Below are 18,936 nucleotides of genomic sequence, written 5' to 3' on the forward strand. Positions count from 1 at the left end.
CATTTCTTTTTAGATTTGATATTGGGGGAAAAAGTGGCAAAACCAAGTAAGTCCACAAAATGCCCAACAAAACCAAAACCAACCATCAGATTATTATGAAAATCGGGTTTAAAACGTAAATTAATGCTATTTATATTATTATCTCGGTGGGTTGATCTAGATAATCATCACTTTTGAGACATTTTATCAAACAGTAACAGTCGTTTTTCTCGGAAGTAGCTTCAGTGGACTTACTCGGTTTTGTCAACACACGGCAGAGTTGTCTCTCTCAGCCTGGTGCGCGCAGTACGTGCGAGCCGCGTGTATGAATCTTTGCGCACGCGTGTACGCGTTGTACAATGTTATTCTTTTAAATGACGAAATTCACTTCAGATTTTGAAAGCTGTTACGTTTGAGCCGCGTGTGTCAATCTGTGCGTACGTGTGTACGCGTTGTACTGATATTATTCTTTTAAATGACGGAATTCACTTCAGATTTTGACAGATGTTACGTTCGAGCCGTGAGTGTGAGTATGTGTGCACGTGTGTACGCGTTGCACAATGCTATTCTATTAAATGACGGAATTTACTTCAGATTTAGCAAGCTGTTATTTCAAACTACAATGTACGCCTACCCAATCTTGTCGACAGTCACCATCTGCTCACACAACCAGGCGTCATGTCTACTATTCCACATGACTCGCCTTTCAACACTGTCACTCCGCCAGGTCACTGCAATCTTCCGCACGGGCGACTCGATAGAAGAGGCAGCAGTCAGCAATTGTTGGCTTTCCCACTGTCGTCTGCCTTTGTTTCCGTTCGCAAGGGGGGCGGACCCTCGTCAAAATGGCCCCATTATTAATCTAAGCTCACGACTTCGCACAAAGAGCGTTATTCCATTATGATGATCAGATGAAGTTGGCGTGAAATGGAATGACGTCGATATCACCACAGGCACGTTGAACCTATACAATGTATAGAATGTGTTATCGTTATATTCAGCTGTTTTGGAGTTTTGCTAGGAGACTGGCTTCGTGATATGGACATTTACAAAATATTGTATTTAATAAGTTGGGCATATGAAAACTAGCAACTGCTGCGTAAGCAGCACCGCCCTGATATGGCCCTTCGTGGTCGGCTGGGCGTTAAGCAAACAAACAAACAAACTGCTGCGTATCAGCATTGTGTGCTTCTTTACACCCCCGGTATAGGGGTGTGTATAGGATTCGGTCGATGTGTTTGTGTGTTTGTGTTCGCATATAGATCTCAAGAATGAACGGACCGATCGTCACCAAACTTGGTGAACAGGTTCTATACATTCCTGAGACGGTCCTTACAAAAATTGGGACCAGCCAAACACACGGTTAGGGAGTTATTGGTGGATTAAGATTCTACAAGAACTTATAAAGGGAAATAACCTTCTCAGTTGGTGGCAGTGAGAATGGTAAGGACGGGGGTGTTTTTCCTACCTCGGATGAATTTCTTGTTTTTTTCAGTTTACCAAATCGCAGTGTTGGTTTCAATGTTTTCTCAAGCGGTAAATTTGGTTGTTTTTGACAAGCCGTTGGTCACAACATTAGATAGAATAAAACTACTCAGATGTTGATGGTCTATGTACAAAATGATTACCGGTTGAATTAACTACTAGCCTTTGTCATGGACGAACAGGGTTTGTAATTTGAATATCGCATACCGTGACATTATCACAACCCACAACCGATGTCAAGCGCCTATGAGCTCCGTCAAATCAACCGAAGCAGCTTCTCTCTTCATCCTTGGATGCTCTCATTGTCATCAATTTCTCTTATTTGATTACATCCCCGGGGCAGATTCATGGACTCTCACTGTCCGGAGTCCCCGAGGCTGACCAAGACTTGACCCTGTCTCGGACAACGGTCTTCTAACGCCTCCGACGTGCCTGCCAATCAAGCGGAACCAGAAATTATCTTTATGCGTTGTAGTAATTGGATTGAGCAATAAAAGAGACTGGCGCAAAGTTTTGTCTCACCCTTCTGTTCGGGGCGAGAGGGTTGAGGGACTAAGGTTTGGCTTCTGGAATTAATTTGTGCGCATGCTTTATTGTTCCAAGGTTGACGTTATTATTGTGATGAATTCTTTTTAATTAGATCGTGTAGGTGAGAACAAAGCCAATCAGGAACAAGGGATCAGGATTACGACCTCTACAAATCAGATTTCTTGTGTGCACATTTGACTCCAAATGAAATTATTTTATGTAGAACTCCCTATGAGGAGCAAACTAAACTGAGTAATTTAGACATCAGGCGAACGACAAGAAGAAGAAAGACGTCAGTATTTTCATGAGGGCTGTCTGTTTGTGAAATGCTTTATGTTCGCTTTGTTATTGATCCTTGCGTCTGGTGTTATTTTGAAAAACCATTTGGTGCTAAGGGCAAGATCAAACAGAAAGTTATCAGATTCTTTGTTCTGTTGAGAGTTAACCAGTAACCAATGTGAGAACAAGTAAACCAGCAACTTTAATCGTGTGTACATGTTTTCAAAAAATATATGTACAGGATCAGGTACGAAAAACAGGAATATAATTATTATTGTATATATACAAACAAATCCGGATTTACCGATGAAAGCTATCGCCATTCCATTATTGGAACCTTATATTTACAGAATGTATCGATAGGCTTACATGAGATCGAAAAGCTCACACGTCCCTCCCTCCCTCACTTATCTTTCAGCCTCCACCCAATCTGGCCACACTAAAACATCATTGATGATTGACATTTTAGCGATCTCGATGAAAAGAAGAAATGAAACAAAAGAATGAAAACAAAAAACGAAACTAAAGGAAGAAAAAGATTAAGAGAAAACGAAAATAAAAAGAGAACGAGAGTAAGAAATTAAAGAAAGACAGAATGCATACCGTGAAACCTGGAGGACACAAGCAGTGTTCGCCTGTTAACGCCCCTGAATAACTTTCAATTCGCAGACCTCCGCCTCTGCCGCCCCTCCCCCCGCCCCCCTACACCACCACCTTCCTCTACCCGATCCTCCTCGCCCCCTTCATCCCTTACCCCAACACACTCTTTCTATCACAAAGCGCGAATAAAAAAACCAGCGCCCACCGACACATGTACACTGCAAGTAACAAAAACGTCTCATTGTTCGCTACATGTATGAAAAGTATACGAAGGTGAGTCATTCGACGATCGGACGTTCCTGGCGCGGTGGCGGGTTAGTGTTCAACGCCTGCACACTCTTGAGCATGTTTTCTGATCTTCATGAGAAGCAGGTGCTCCTTAGGGAAGGGCCACACCATCCAACTTTGTCGCATGCAACATTGCTGGTACGATAATCGTAAAAGTACACATGTAAAAGCATTTTTGTTTTGACTAAATGTTTTAACATAGACACGGAATCGAGACGAGGGCAGTGGTGTGTGTGTGTGCGTGTGTGTGTGTGCGTGTATGGGTGTGTGTGTGTGTGTTGTGTGTGTGTTGTGTGTGTGTGTTGTGTGTGTGTGTTATGTGTGTGTATGTGTGTGTGTATGTGTGTGTGTATGTATGTGTGTGTGTGTGTGTGTGTGTGTGTGTGTGTGTTTGTGTCTCTTTGTCTTTCTCTTTAACTCTCACACAATTGTTTAATGTTAAAGTAAACGTCAATCAAGTCAAAACAATGTTTTGTTTCTCTCGCGGTCTCTCTCTCCCAAGTCATGCAGGCCTCGACGTTCACTTTCACATCGACAACAAACACAAGTATACCTACAATCGCCTGAAATGAATGTTAAACCTATATACATATAACAATCGATTAAATGATAACACAGATACAGACATTGATAGAATGAACACATTCTGTGTGGGCGAGAGAAATGGGGAGAGACACACAAACAAACACACGCGCGCACCCAAGTTTACGTCCGAATACAAATTATATTAGATTATGATAATTTCAAAATTTCTGAAGGTACGCTTATATCTATTTTTTTGAAATGGCAGATTGTGCACACTTTACAACAGCGCTTACATATCACTCAACATGCCTATTGTTCAGAGTACAAATAGGGGAAGGGCCCCTAATATGGACCACCTTTTGTTTATTGCTGATAACTAGCTTGTTTTCTTGCGAAGAAGTTTCATTTTGTGGTTGGTAGTCCTTCTCTCTTAGCTTAACAGTTAGGCCTAATTAGAGTGAAACTGCTTTGATAGACACTCAGCAAAAATTAAATACAGAAACAAATCACAAATGGTCCATATTAGGAGCCTGGGCGCCCAATATGGACCAGTGAAGCGGCCTTCACGAATCACTGTAAAAAGCCCCCTATACTTCAAAATAACATGATACAACTTAGTGTGCAAGTGAGACTAATTCAAATATGCTTTAGATTTAGCTGTTTCGGGTTGATGAGAGCATTATTTGAAGCACACCAGGAAACTGAAGAAGCTTATCAAAAACAGAGTAAAAATAAGTGAAATTATCAACTTCCCCCCCAAAAAGACTATTTGTTATATCTTTTTGAAATCTCGAGGGCTAGTTATAGGTTATTTTCAGCAAGCTTCTTAATGAATGAATTAAAATTGCCTTTAGTTTTTATTTTCTTCGATTTGTTGAAGGTGGTCCATATTAGGAGACTCACACATACTTTGAGGTTTTGCTATTATTTTTTGTTTGCAGTAGAAACTCGGGGTACACACTGTTAAAATGTAACAAATACTGTCTTAGCTGGCATGTATATAGCCCTTATTGTGTTACGAAAGCTTTGGCTGTGGACAGAAACGAGTCCGTTTTAGGCAGCAAATTTAGAGTGAACGCTGCCAAAAGGGAAAAAAAGCGAAAAAGCCTAACGGTTTTGAGGTTTGTGTTTCTGACATGTGCAACTTATCCAGAGAGGGTGAATAAAGCGAATGAAATTGTTTTGAGCGCTCTAGCGCGTTAGTTTGTCAGAAAAGGAGGTGGTCCATATTAGAGCCGGTCCATATTAGGAGCCTTTCCCCTACTTTTATCTCTTCTGATGCCATTTTTCAAAATGTGGGTATTGGTGGCCTATGTTTTGTAGGTCGGTGCAAAAGTTACATGGTCAATTATTGTTTTAATGTTTTGATATTTGACTGTGTGGACTCTGCGCTGCATTGTGCCATTTTTTCAGGCAATGCACACCGCTACGATCGGAGTCAACTCGTAAATATCTCCTGCTGCGCAGCAGCGTCAGGGGATGACTTGAGTCCCCTGGCATATTACCCTACGCTCGATCGCAGCTTTGGTTTACAACGACTAACGACAAAGCTACGATCGTCTCGGCGAGGATCACCGAGGTTCACCGAGGATATACTCTACAGCCGATCAGATCGGAGACAGTGCCGATTCTTTCGTGACGATTGCAATAAAAATTTAAAAAAGTACTCTTGATATTGAATTCAGACACGGTACAGATCTGGTTGTTGTTTTTTAAGGGAAAGTAGCATTTCATATCAATAAAAAATAAAAAATAAAATGTTTACGTTTTGTGTAGTCTCATTCAAAATCTCACTGTCCCTGAGACTTTCCGTCCGGGTCCGTGTGGAACACCAAGACTGATAAGACTGAAATGATCTCTCGCACAGAAAGAGAGGGATTTATCGAAATTATGTAATACACGCACACACACACACACACGCACACAAAACCAGGCTATTTTCAATGATATGATCATCTGTTTCACTGTCGGACTTTTGTCGGGCCTTGCTTGATGATGGACTAATTTATGCCGCCGGGAACACCGCCAGATTGCTAAGCTGGCAGGGTCAGGACTGACCTCAAACATTGTGGTTGAAGCAAGTACACGAACAGTTGCCAAAAGGTGTGCGATTCGGGAAAAATGTTCAAATTTTGTCTGATTTTGGTTATAAGACACGTTGAATCTCGCGGAAAGGCGAAGCATGCGGGCATGTTCACTGTGTCAAAACACTGACTCGGCCCCACAAGCTGTTGACAGCAGTTGAAAATGGTAAGCCTAGTTGCAGCGGGAGATGTTGCTGCTACTTGTTTGAAGTATATGAGTTCTCAAAGGTGAAATTCACAAAAATGCTGCAAATTTATTCTCCTTGTGAAACGGACCCCGCAATGATCTCATTCTCAATGAGTTATGCCCCTTGAACATGACAGTATAGGCATGGGGAAAGAAATAATTTTCAAAATGAGCTTGCCTCATACTTGCCTTTTAATGTTGTACATTATTAGATGCACATTTAGATATGTTTCCTATTTACAGGACGCAAGATATGTTTTCTATTTACAGGACGCACCCGCCAACCACCAACCCAGGCCGGTTATCCAGATCCAGGACAGTTCAGCAATCAGTGCTTAATTTGTATTTGACGTTGTCGTGACCATCAACTGAAAACTGAGTCCTTGCAGTGTAAATCATAGTATGTACAATATTACATTTATATATATATATATATATATATTAATGATATATAATTAATGTATATTATATAGAGGGCTATTTATTTTTCCTGTTTTATGGTAGAAGAAGGCACAATGCAGGGATGTTGCTACAAATTCATACCTATAGTCCTGAGTTTTTCAGCATCACTAGGACATTTGACCGCTTTCAGAAAGTGTAATAGGACATTATAATTATGATTTTGCGCCAAACAGCTTATAACACATTCCATGGAATTGTTACAATGTCGATCATGCGCCCACACACACCCACGCTGTAGAATACACACATAATATAGTAAATACATCAACACAGTGTGCGTATAATGTTGTATTTGTTTAGTTTCAAAGAAACCACAAAAAAGAAACCAACATGAACAACTTCAGAGCTCTCACTTTGATTACAAACTGCATGATTTGGATAAAAGTTGAAAAACAAAATGATCAGTTTGATCTAATGCTGATCTTTTGCAGGCTTTAGTTTTTTTTTCAGCGGCATAATTCAGTGCTTCGTCTCGTATCGAAAACAAAAGCAGACGACAAATTTAGTCGGAGTTGTCTCCCATACTCCTGTAATCCACTATTATTTTTTAGATCAGTGCGCTGCACCCAGACGGTTATACCCAAACAGCGCATACCGCAAACGGTTTGGGAATTCCCGACAAAAGAAAAGATCCGCACGCGGCACTGGCAACTTCAGTGTCTGTATCTGTATATGTGCGTTACGTTGCTAGCATCCAGATTGCTGGCTTTGGCGCGACGGGTGTCAGCTGAACACGAGAGCGTTCGGTCTTTTTGAAGATTTGTATCTTGAAATGAAAATTAACGAATATCGCGCTGTCCGAAGGAATGGAGTACATATCGGACAATGACCACGCTCAGGCTAAAATGATAGGACATCTGACCGACATGCGGCAATGTGAATCGGACATTTGGGGATTTTGTAAAATGTCCGATGTCCGACGCCTAACGACATTCCTGACTATGGAATATAATAAACAGAAACATCATCTGAATTGCAATAGTCAAAAGTTGATTCTGACAGGTTGTGTACATTCTTTTTTCTTCTTCATTTTTTTCTTCTTATTTCTATTTCCTTTTCAGACAGTGCTTCAAGCAAGACAAGATCCCATGGATGAGATGTTGTACCTGCCATATCACTTCGCTCTCAGTCTCAAGGTCCTGTTCAAATTATCACATGCCTGGCTTTAGTATGTAGTAATACTTTTGATAATGATAGTTTTTCTTTTGGTTTTATAGAGGGTGGGTAGCAGATCTATCATCTATACTTACATTTTTGTCATTTAATCATACAATGCTGTTCACACTGTGAAATACATAAACAAAACCATAATCTTGAGAGATAAATGTCTTGTTAGTGGAGAATGGTACTGACTGGATGTCTCATTAATGGGGTATGGTACTGGGGAGATGTGTTAGTGGTGGGATGTTTTGTTAGTGGGGTGTGGTACTGATGGGATGTCTCGTGGGTTTAGTGGTGGGATGTTTCGTTAGTGGGGTGTGGTACTGATGGGATGTCTCGTGGGTTTAGTGGTGGGATGTTTCGTTAGTGGGGTGTGGTACTGATGGGATGTCTCGTGGGTTTAGTGGTGGGATGTTTCGTTAGTGGGGTGTGGTACTGATGGAATGTCTCGTGGGTTTAGTGTTGGGATGTTTCGTTAGTGGGGTGTGGTACTGATGGGATGTCTCGTGGGTTTAGTGGTGGGATGTTTCGTTAGTGGGGTGTGGTACTGATGGGATGTCTCGTGGGTTTAGTGGTGGGATGTCTCATGGTACTGATGGGATGTCTTGTGAGTGCGGTGTGGTTTAGTGGTGGGATGTCTCATGGTACTGATGGGATGTCTTGTGAGTGCGGTGTGGTACTGATAGGATGTCTGGTGGGTGCATGTGGTACTGATGGGATGTCTTGTGAGTGCGGTGTGGTACTGATGGGATGTCTCGTGGGTGCATGTGGTACTGATGGGATGTCTCGTGGATGCATGTGGTACTGATGGGATGTCTTGTGAGTGAGGTGTTGTACTGATGGGATGTCTCGTGAGTGCAGTGGGGTACTGATGGGATGTCTTGTGAGTGCGGTGTGGTACTGATGGGATGTCTTGTGAGTGAGGTGTTGTACTGATGGGATGTCTCGTGAGTGCAGTGAGGTACTGATGGGATGTCTCATGAGTGCGGTGTTGTTCTGATGGGATGTCTCGTGAGTGCGGTGTGGTAGTGGTGGGATATATATGTCTTGTTAGTGTGGTTTGGTACTTGTGGGATTTCTCACTTGTGGCATGTGGTAGTGGTGGAATGAATCGTTAGTTGGGTGTTGTACTGGTGGAATGTCTCGTTAGTGGGGTATGTTTCTGGTGATGGGATGTCTCGTTAGTGGGGTATACTACTAATGGGATGTCTCATTAGTGGAGTGTGGAACTGGTGTGATGTCACGTTAGTGGGGTGTGGTACTGGTGGGATGTCTCATTAGTGAAGTGTGGTACTGGTGGTATGTCTCGTTAAAGGGATGTGGTACTGGTGGGATGTCTTTTTAGTGGGGTGTGATACTGGTGGGATGTTTCGTTAGTGGGGTGTGGTACTGATAGGATGTCTCGTGGGTTTAGTGGTGGGATGTTTCGTTAGTGGGGTGTTGTACTGATGGGATGTCTCGTGGGTTTGGTGGTGGGATGTTTCGTTAGTGGGGTGTGGTACTGATGGGATGTCTCATGGGTTTAGTGGTGGGATGTTTTGTGAGTGCGGTGTGGTACTGATGGGATGTCTTGTGAGTGCGGTGAGGTACTGATGGGATGTCTTGAGAGTGCGGTGTGGTACTGATGGGATGTCTTGTGAGTGCGGTGTGGTACTGATGGGATGTCTTGTGAGTGCGGTGTGGTACTGATGGGATGTCTCGTGAGTGCGATGTGGTACTGATGGGATGTCTTGTGAGTGCGGTGTGGTACTGATGGGATGTCTTGTGAGTGCAGTGTGATACTGATGGGATGTCTTGTGAGTGCGGTGTGGTACTGATGGGATGTCTTGTGAGTGCGGTGTGGTACTGATGGGATGTCTTGTGAGTGCGGTGTGGTAGTGATGGGATGTCTTGTGAGTGCGGTGTGGTACTGATGGGATGTCTCGTGAGTGCGGTGTGGTACTGATGGGATCTCTCGTGAGTGCGGTGGGGTACTGATGGGATGTCTCGTGAGTGCGATGTGGTACTGATGTGATGTCTCGTGAGTGCGGTGTGGTACTGATGGGATGTCTTGTGAGTGCGGTGTGGTACTGATGGGATGTCTCGTGAGTGCGGTGTGGTACTGATGGGATGTCTCATGAGTGCGGTGTGGTACTGATGGGATGTCTCGTGAGTGCGGTGTGGTACTGATGGGATGTCTCGTGAGTGCGGTGTGGTACTGATGGGATGTCTTGTGAGTGCGGTGTGGTACTGATGGGATGTCTTGTGAGTGCGGTGTGGTACTGATGGGATGTCTCGTGGGTGCATGTGGTACTGATGGGATGTCTTGTGAGTGCGGTGTGGTACTGATGGGATGTCTCGTGGGTGCATGTGGTACTGATGGGATGTCTCGTGGATGCATGTGGTACTGATGGGATGTCTTGTGAGTGAGGTGTTGTACTGATGGGATGTCTCGTGAGTGCGGTGTGGTACTGATGGGATGTCTTGTGAGTGCGGTGTGGTACTGATGGGATGTCTTGTGAGTGAGGTGTTGTACTGATGGGATGTCTCGTGAGTGCAGTGAGGTACTGATGGGATGTCTCTTGAGTGCGGTGTTGTTCTGATGGGATGTCTTGTTAGTGTGGTTTGGTACTTGTGGGATTTCTCACTTGTGGCATGTGGTAGTGGTGGAATGAATCGTTAGTTGGGTGTTGTACTGGTGGAATGTCTCGTTAGTGGGGTATGTTTCTGGTGATGGGATGTCTCGTTAGTGGGGTATACTACTAATGGGATGTCTCATTAGTGGAGTGTGGAACTGGTGTGATGTCACGTTAGTGGGGTGTGGTACTGGTGGGATGTCTCATTAGTGAAGTGTGGTACTGGTGGTATGTCTCGTTAAAGGGATGTGGTACTGGTGGGATGTCTTTTTAGTGGGGTGTGATACTGGTGGGATGTCTCGTTAGTGGGGTGTGGTACTGGTGGGATGTCTCGTTAGTGGGGTGTGGTACTGGTGGGATGTCTTTTTAGTGGGGTGTGATACTGGTGGGATGTCTTTTTAGTGGGGTGTGGTACTGGTGGGATGTCTTTTTAGTGGGGTGTGATACTGGTGGGATGTCTCGTTAGTGGGGTGTGATACTGGTGGGATGTCTTTTTAGTGGAGTGTGGTACTGGTGGAATGTCTTTTTAGTGGAGTGTGGTACTGGTGGAATGTCTCGTTAGTGGAGTGTGGTACTGATGGGATGTCTTGTTAGTGGGGTATACTACTGATGGGATGTCTTGTTTGAGGGGTATACTACAGATGGGATGTCTCATTAGTTGGGGGTGGTACAGTTGGGATGACTTGAAAATGGGCTATTGTACTGGTGGGATATCTCATGTTAGTAGGGGGGATGTACTCATGGGACGCCTCCTTAGTTGGGTGTGGTACAGGTAGGATGTCTCGTTTGTGGAGTATAGTAGTGTTTGGATGTCTTGTTAGGGTGGTGTGGTAGTGGGGGGATGTCTCATTCATAAGTGGTATTTGTGGGATGTCTCATTAGTGGTACTGGTGATGGGATGTCTCATTGGTGGGGTATACTACTAATTTTGTTTGTTTGTTTGCTTAACGCCCAGGCGACCACAAAGGGCCATATCAGGGCGGTGCTGCTTTGACATTTAACGTGCGCCACACACAAGACAGAAGTCGCAGCACAGGCTTCATGTCTCAACCAGTCACATTATTCTGACACCGGACCAACCAGTCCTACCACTAACCCCATAATGCCAGACGCCATGCAGAGCAGCCACTAGATTGCCAATTTTAAAGTCTTAGGTATGACCCGACTGGGTTTCGAACCCACGACCTCCCGATCACGGGGCGGACGCCTTACCACTAGGCCAACCGTGCCGGTCTATACTACTAATGGGATGATGGTACTGTAGTGTAGTGTGGTACTGGTGTAATGTCACGTTATTGGAGTGTGGTACTGGTGGGATGTCTCATTCGTGGAGTGTGGCACTGGTGGGATGTCTCGTTAGTGGGATGTGGTACTGGTGGGATGTCTTTTTAGTGGGGTGTGGTACTGGCGGGATGTCTCGTTAGTGGGGTGAGGTACTGGCGGGATGTCTTCTTAGTTGAGTGTGGTCCTGGTGGGATGTCTCGTTAGTGGGGTATGCTAGTGATGGAATGTTTTGTTAGTGGAGTATACTACTAATGGGATGTCTCATTAGTGGAGTGTGAAACTGGTGTGATGTCTCGTTTGTGGAGTGTGGTACTGGTGGGATGTCTTGTTAGTGGAGTGTGGTACTGATGGGATGTCTCGTTAGTGGAGTGTGGTACTGGTGGGATGTCTTGTTAGTGGGGTGTGGTACTGGTGGGATGTCTCGTTAGACTGATGGGATGTCTGGTTAGTGGGGTATACTATTGATTGGATGTCTCGTTAGTGGGTTGTGGTACTGATGGGATGTCTTGTTAGTGGGGTATACTACTGATAGGATGTCTCATTTGTGGGGTATACTGCAGATGGGATGTCTCGTTCGTGGGGTATACTACTGTTGGGATGTCTCATTAGTTGGGGGTGGCATAGTTGGGATGACTTGTAAGTGGGGTATAGTACTGGTGGGATATCTCATGTTAGGGGGGGGGGGGGGTGTATTCATGGGATGCCTCCTTAGTGGGGTGTGGTACAGGTAGGATGTCTCGTTTGTGGAGTATACTACTAATGGGATGTCTCATTAGTGGAGTGTGGTACTGGTGTGATGTCTCGTTAGTGGAGAGTGGTACTGGTGTGATGTCTTGTTAGTGGGGTGTGGTACTGGTGGGATGTCTCGTTAGTGGAGTGTGGTACTGATGGGATATCTCGTTCGTGGGGTATACTACTGTTGGGATGTCTCATTAGTTGGGGGTGGCATAGTTGGGATTACTTGTAAGTGGGGTATAGTACTGGTGGGATATCTCATGTTAGTGGGGGGGGGGGGGGGGTGTATTCATGGGATGCCTCCTTAGTGGGGTGTGGTACAGGTAGGATGTCTCGTTTGTGGAGTATACTACTAATGGGATGTCTCATTAGTGGAGTGTGGTACTGGTGTGATGTCTCGTTAGTGGAGAGTGGTACTGGTGTGAAGTCTTGTTAGTGGGGTGTGGTACTGGTGGGATGTCTCGTTAGTGGAGTGTGGTACTGATGGGATATCTCGTTCGTGGGGTATACTACTGATGGGATGTCTCATTAGTTTGGGGTGGTACAGTTGGGATGACTTACTCCCCCCGGGTTAGGGGGAGTCCCATATTGATTGGGACGAGAAAGAATTTACCCGATGCTACCCAGCATGTCGTAAAAGGCGACTATTGGTTCTGTTTCTCCTTTTACCCTTGTATAGAATATAGTCAATTTTTATAAAGATTTTAGTCAAGCAGTATGTAAGAAATGTTAAGTCCTTTGTACTGGAAACTTGCATTCTCCCAGTAAGGTCATATATTGTACTACGTTGCAAGCCCCTGGAGCAATTTTTTGATTAGTGCTTTTGTGAACAAGAAACAATTAACAAGTGGCTCTATCCCATCTCCCCCCTTTCCCCTGTCCCATCTCCCCCCTTTCCCCGTCGCGATATAACCTTGAATGGTTGAAAACGACGTTAAACACAAAATAAAGAAAGTTGGGATGACTTCTAAGTGGGGTTAGTACTGGGGGGATGTGCTCATGGAATGCCTTTTAGTGGGGTGTGGTACAGACAGGATGTCTCGTTTGTGGGGTATAGTACTGGTGGGATGTCTCGTTGGTAGTGTATAGTACTGGTGGGTTCTCGAGTTAGTGGGGTGAGGTACTCCTGGGATGTCTCGTTGGTGGGTATGGTACTGGTGGGATCCCGCATTGGTGGAGTATAGTGTCGGTTGGATCTCATGCTTTTTGGGTGTGGTACTCACGGGATGTCTCGTTAGTTGGGTGTGGTTCTGGTGGGATCTCGCGTTAATGAGGTTTAGTACTGTTGGGATGACTTATTAGAGGGGCCTGGTACCGATTGGATCTTGCGTTAGTGGGTATTGTACTGGGGATGTCTCACTTGTTGGGTGTTGTAGTGGTAGTATGTTTCGTTAGTTGGGTATAGTGCTTGTGGGATTTTGCGTGAATGGGGTATAGTACAGGTGGGATGTCTTGTTAGTGGGGTGAAGTACTGGTAGGATCTCATGTTAGTTTTGGTGTGGTACTATCTATGGGTTCTTGCGTTAGTGGGGAGTAGTACTCATGGGGATATCTCGTTAGTGGGGTATACTACTGGTGGGATGTCTTGTTAGTGGGATGTGGTTCTGGTTGAATCTTGCGTTAGCGGGTTATAGTACTGGTTGGATGTCTCGTTAGTGGGGTTTAAGGCCAGAAAGTGGCGAGTATTGTACTTGCCATGGTTAGTATGCATGTAACTGACGAATAGAAATGTTCATCTACTCGCCAAATGCGAGTAAAAGTGTCTCATTAGTGGGGTCTGGTACTGGAAGGATCTCACTTTAGAGGGGTATTGTATTGTTCGAATGTCTCTCGTTAGTGAGGTAAAATACTGGCGGGATGTCTTGTTAGTTGGGTTTGGTACTGGTGGTATGTCTTGCTAGTGGGGTTATGTACTGGTGGTATGTCATGTTTGTGGGGTTTTGAACTGGTGGGGTGCCTCGTTAGTAGGGTCTGGTACTGGTGGGACCTCCTGTTAGTGGGGTATTGTACTGGGGATGTCTCATTTGTGGGGTGTGGTAGTGGTGGGATGTATTGTTAGTGGGTTATAGTGCTGGTGGGATTTCGCGTAAGTGGGGTATAGTACTGGTGGGATGTCTCGTGTTAGTGTGGTGTGGTACTCCTTGGTTCTCGTGTTGTACTTATGGGATGTCTCGTTAGTGGGGTGTGGTACTGGTGGGATCTTGCATTGGTGGGGTATTGTACTGGTGGGATGTCTCGGTAGTGGGTTAAAGTACTGGTGGGATGTCTCATTAGTTGTGTGTGGTAGTTGTGGGATGTCTCGTTAGTTGGGTGTGGTAGTGGTGGTATCTTGCATTAGTGGGGTATTGTACTGGTGGGATGTCTTGTTAGTGGGGTAAAGTACTGGTGTTAGTTGGTTGTTGTGCAGGTGGGATGAGTGATGCACAATGCAATTAGTATCTAACTTGGTGGCTCTTTGTTGCAGACATCTTCCTGGTGTGTTTGTTCTACTTGCCTTGCCTGGTAGGAAGAGTATTCACTGGTTGAGAAGCTTGCAAGATGACAGCTATGCTAACCACATATTGGAGAACATTGGCTGACTGGTGCAAAACAACATATCTTATCAGCTTTGTGATGTGACTGTGGAATGCAGCCTACTGAATACAAGTGAACATCATGCTGACTGTCTGTAAGTGTACCGGTAATTGAGTGTATAGATGCAAAAAAAAGTGGTCACTCATGGTTCATGTATTACGGTTGCTGTAAGCCATTTACCCAGCATATGGCAAAAAGAAAGAAAACACTTATACCAAAGGCAAAGAAATTATGACAAAGAACACATAATGAATCGTTGTGTTTAACATATATGTGATCCATGGTATGCTTCTTACTTTATGGTGTAAGGATGAGACAGAAAACCAGATAAAGAGTCTTTCTTGACCACACTCAGTATCAAGTTCCTAATATTGTTGAAAATGGATTTATCTTCAAATTTGCTTACACCTCATTTCTAACACAGTAGCTGTCGGTCATCACTTGGTATGTCTTGCAAATCTCTCACAGGATGTGTACGCATCACTTCCTCACAGGCTACAATCAGTTAAAGGAGCAAAGGACACACAACTAAGTGCTTTAAGTTTGTAAGTGTATCTGGAAGGCCAGTAAAATAAAATAGAACAGTGATAAATACAAGACTTATTTTACAACCATTTGAAAAATACATACATCCTCCGTGGCTGCCCGCTGAACAAAATCGTTTTTCTCGTGTATTGAACTTGCCAGTGTTTCATCACAGAGCAGAGTCCGTCCCACACTTTGCTTTGTGTACATCACGTGAACACCCGCACAACACAACATTTTCACGAGAAAAACACGTTTATTTGTTTGCTTTGTCTGTATTACACATTTCTATTTACATTTACCACTGACACACCTAATTGCATACTTTATAGTTTGCAAGTGAACCGTTATCATACAAAATAACGTTATCACGAGACGAACAGAGATATCAGAGATTGTCTGCTTCTCAAATGTTTCGCGCAAATCGTGTAATATCTATTTTTGCGAAAACCTCCCGAAGAAATGCAATCTCAGCGGCTTCAACCTGCAACATAGTCGTGCTTATTTGGAATGTGACGTCCTGTTCTTCGTCACTAAAACTAAGCATCGCACAGAACCAGCGCCCTTCCATTAGATAGCAACAACTTGTTTTGAAGCCAGAGCCACTACCGACTGAGCTGTTTTACCACCTAATTCCCTAATTGATATTAGCTGAGAAATTATGGTACTCACATTCATTCTAATTGATATTCCATCAGGTACACAAAGATATTACCAGATATTGCCCATCAAGAATTTCTTTAGCCTTCAATTGTACTGGAAAGTCTGTTTTCTTGTCCAGTGTAAATTTTAGTTTCTTTTGCATACAAACTCATATGAGTAAAACATCTCTTGATCATCCTTTGGACTTCAGAAGTAAGAGCATTGTTTGTAACACATTCACACGTCCAAACAGGATTACATATCCTGCTGTTTTACACGTAGAATATAACTTAAAAAAAAACTAAAAAACATTGTAAAATTCCTTCACAACATCCATATGGTAAGATGTCGGCCTCCTAATCAGGAGGTCATGAGTTTGAATCCCGGTCGCTGCCGCCTGGTGAGTTAAGAGTGGAGATTTATTTGATCTCCCAGGTCAACTTATGTGCAGACCTGTTAGTGATTTAACCCCCTTGTGTGTGCATACAAGCACAAGACCAAGTGCGCACGGAAAAGATCCTGTAATCCATGTCAGAGACGATGGGTTATAGAAACACAAAAATACCCAGCATACCTCCCCTGAAATCGGCGTATGTTGCCTAAATGGCAGGGTAAAAATTGTCATACACATAAAAATCCATTCATGCTAAAAATATGAGTGAACGTGGTAGTCGAAGCCTATGAACAAAGAAGAAGAATAATATGGGTTGAGTGTGAATCTTACAATCTGTTCCCCATGGTTCAAAATCATGCAACTTGGTACATATTCTTGTATTCAAAAGGTAAATATGCCAATGAATAAAATTGATTTTATGTGGGAATGGTTGTGTCATATAGTGTTAACTGTTATTTGATACATACTTGCGTTGAGAGATGAAAAACAGTTGGAATCAGGAAGTCAAATCTATAACCTAGGCAGCACACACCAGTACATGTACATGCAAGTTGGCCAGCGTACACATATTCCATGCTACTTGGGGTTAAAGCGCATTGCACAGTGTAAACAAACATTGTTCAATACATTGTCTAGAAAGACCACCCAAGACAGTATTTATGTTTATGTTAATACTAGAACGTTCAAACTCTTATTCCAAGGTATTCCTCAAATACATGTATGTTGTCATCAATACAAACCCTAACCAAACTCTGTTGCTCTTTAGGCGATTTTGAATACGTCCAGCAACAGCATGTGAATTGTAGGCTGCTCTTCTCAGGGTCGGAAAGTAGGAAGAAAATCAAAACAGCCACGGTGCAGCGGAAGAACTTGGGGATAAATACTCATGTCCAAACAATACCATAAACACAGCTGTTTTAAATTGGAATAACTCGGTGCTCAAAAACTTATTTTAAGTATTCCTGGTGTTTTCAGTAACATGATTCCAACCCCCAGCCCAAACTATATAGCTCTCAGTCCTTGGTGCACTTTATTCCTTTAATTAAACAAAAAGGGTAGCTCACATTGGAATAGAATGTTTAACACAAATGCATTGTAACTTTTGGTGTTGTTTGTTTTGTTACAGATTGATCATGCTACCTTCCTTGGCCTCCCCTGAAACGGATGTTTCCTACAGGAGTCGAATTTTCTGCTGTTATTAATTAGACACCACTGTCACATGTCACACAGAACAGTGAATTCTTCAACTCATAATAAAAAAAAATAACAGTAAAAAGCTACCTTTCTTGATTTTGTGTGTGATTTGCCAAATGTGAGAACAGATGAGTGTGTGACATATTGTGGGATTTGGGTCTTTCTCAGAAGTGGTGCTCAAGTTTCCATGTTACAGCTGTCATCAAATACATTTCATATTTCATTGTGTAACTCGACAGATCAAATGACTACAAACAAATTTGGACACAGAATGCTGAAGGATTCATAAACAATTCAAGAATGCATTTGATTTGATTTGGGTAAGCTGAGCAAAAATTAGTTTCATGCACCACTTTTAAAGGCCACTCCCTCCCTCCACCAGTATCATCATTGTGTAAAGCAGACCCATGGCTTTATACTAAATGTGTTTACTTTCTCTTTCTGAACACGTTTAGTTAATGCATATGTAATTCTTTTGACCATGATTTCTGAGGATGACCCAATTCACTTGTTTATTTAAAGGCAGAGATGACCCTTCCGATTTTAAGATTTTATTCTTTGGCAAACTTTTTAATTCTTATTTCAAGGTTCTTCATAACAATTCTAAGAAAAGGTGTTTCTTGTTCTAAAACGTTATATTGAATTATGGGTCAAAGTGGACCTTTTTAGGGATTAAACATGTAGTTTTGTGGAAACATTCATCTTCTGGAAAAATGAACTTGCAACTTTAAAGTATGTTTTGTTTTACTCTAAACAGGCCTCTAGAAGCAACAACAGAGCACTTTCTTTATATTTATGAACACATTTTGTTTACAACATAAATTTCAAAAATAAAAGAAAGTTTTTGACAGAATTTCTAAAATCATGTAATTCACAAAAAGCCTGTTACTGTATTTGTTTGTTTGTTTGGTTAACGCCCAGCCGACCACGAAGGGCCATATCAGGGCGATGCTGCTTTGACATATAACGTGCGCCACACACAAGTCAAGACAGAAGTCGCAGCACAGGCTTCATGTCTCACCCAGTCACATTATTCTGACACCGGACCAACCAGTCCTAGCACTAACCCCATAATGCCAGACGCCAGGCGGAGCAGCCACTAGATTGCCAATTTTAAAGTCTTAGGTATGACTCGGCCGGGGTTCGAACCCACGACCTCCCGATCACGGGGCAGACGCCTTACCACTAGGCCAACCGTGCCGGTCTGTTACTGTATAATAACGCATTTCTGGTGAAAGTAAGATCTGACAGAAAGTCTAGAAGATGACTAGTCGACTCTTTACCAATGAGAAAACAGCGTCTAAAGTTTTCAATATGGTGTCAACAGTAAATACAATACATGTACTTTGAAAATGATCAGTTAATTGCAAAAAAAGAGGATGATAATTACACCAC

At 43.2% G+C, this 18,936-nt stretch overlaps 1 long non-coding RNA gene across 1 annotated transcript; it reads left to right on the top strand.

Annotated features, from left to right (window-relative positions):
• The first annotated feature begins 5,775 nt into the window (after nt 1-5,775).
• Nucleotides 5,776-17,633, top strand: LOC138960128 (uncharacterized). The gene is made up of 5 exons (XR_011453894.1): nt 5,776-5,934; nt 6,226-6,355; nt 7,479-7,553; nt 14,677-14,880; nt 17,474-17,633. It is a non-coding gene; the product is annotated as an uncharacterized lncRNA (long non-coding RNA).
• Nucleotides 17,634-18,936: the final 1,303 nt, after the last annotated feature.

The sequence above is a fragment of the Littorina saxatilis genome, linkage group LG2 (genome assembly GCF_037325665.1).
Source record: "Littorina saxatilis isolate snail1 linkage group LG2, US_GU_Lsax_2.0, whole genome shotgun sequence".
In the NCBI taxonomy this organism is placed as follows: Eukaryota; Metazoa; Mollusca; class Gastropoda; order Littorinimorpha; family Littorinidae; genus Littorina; species Littorina saxatilis.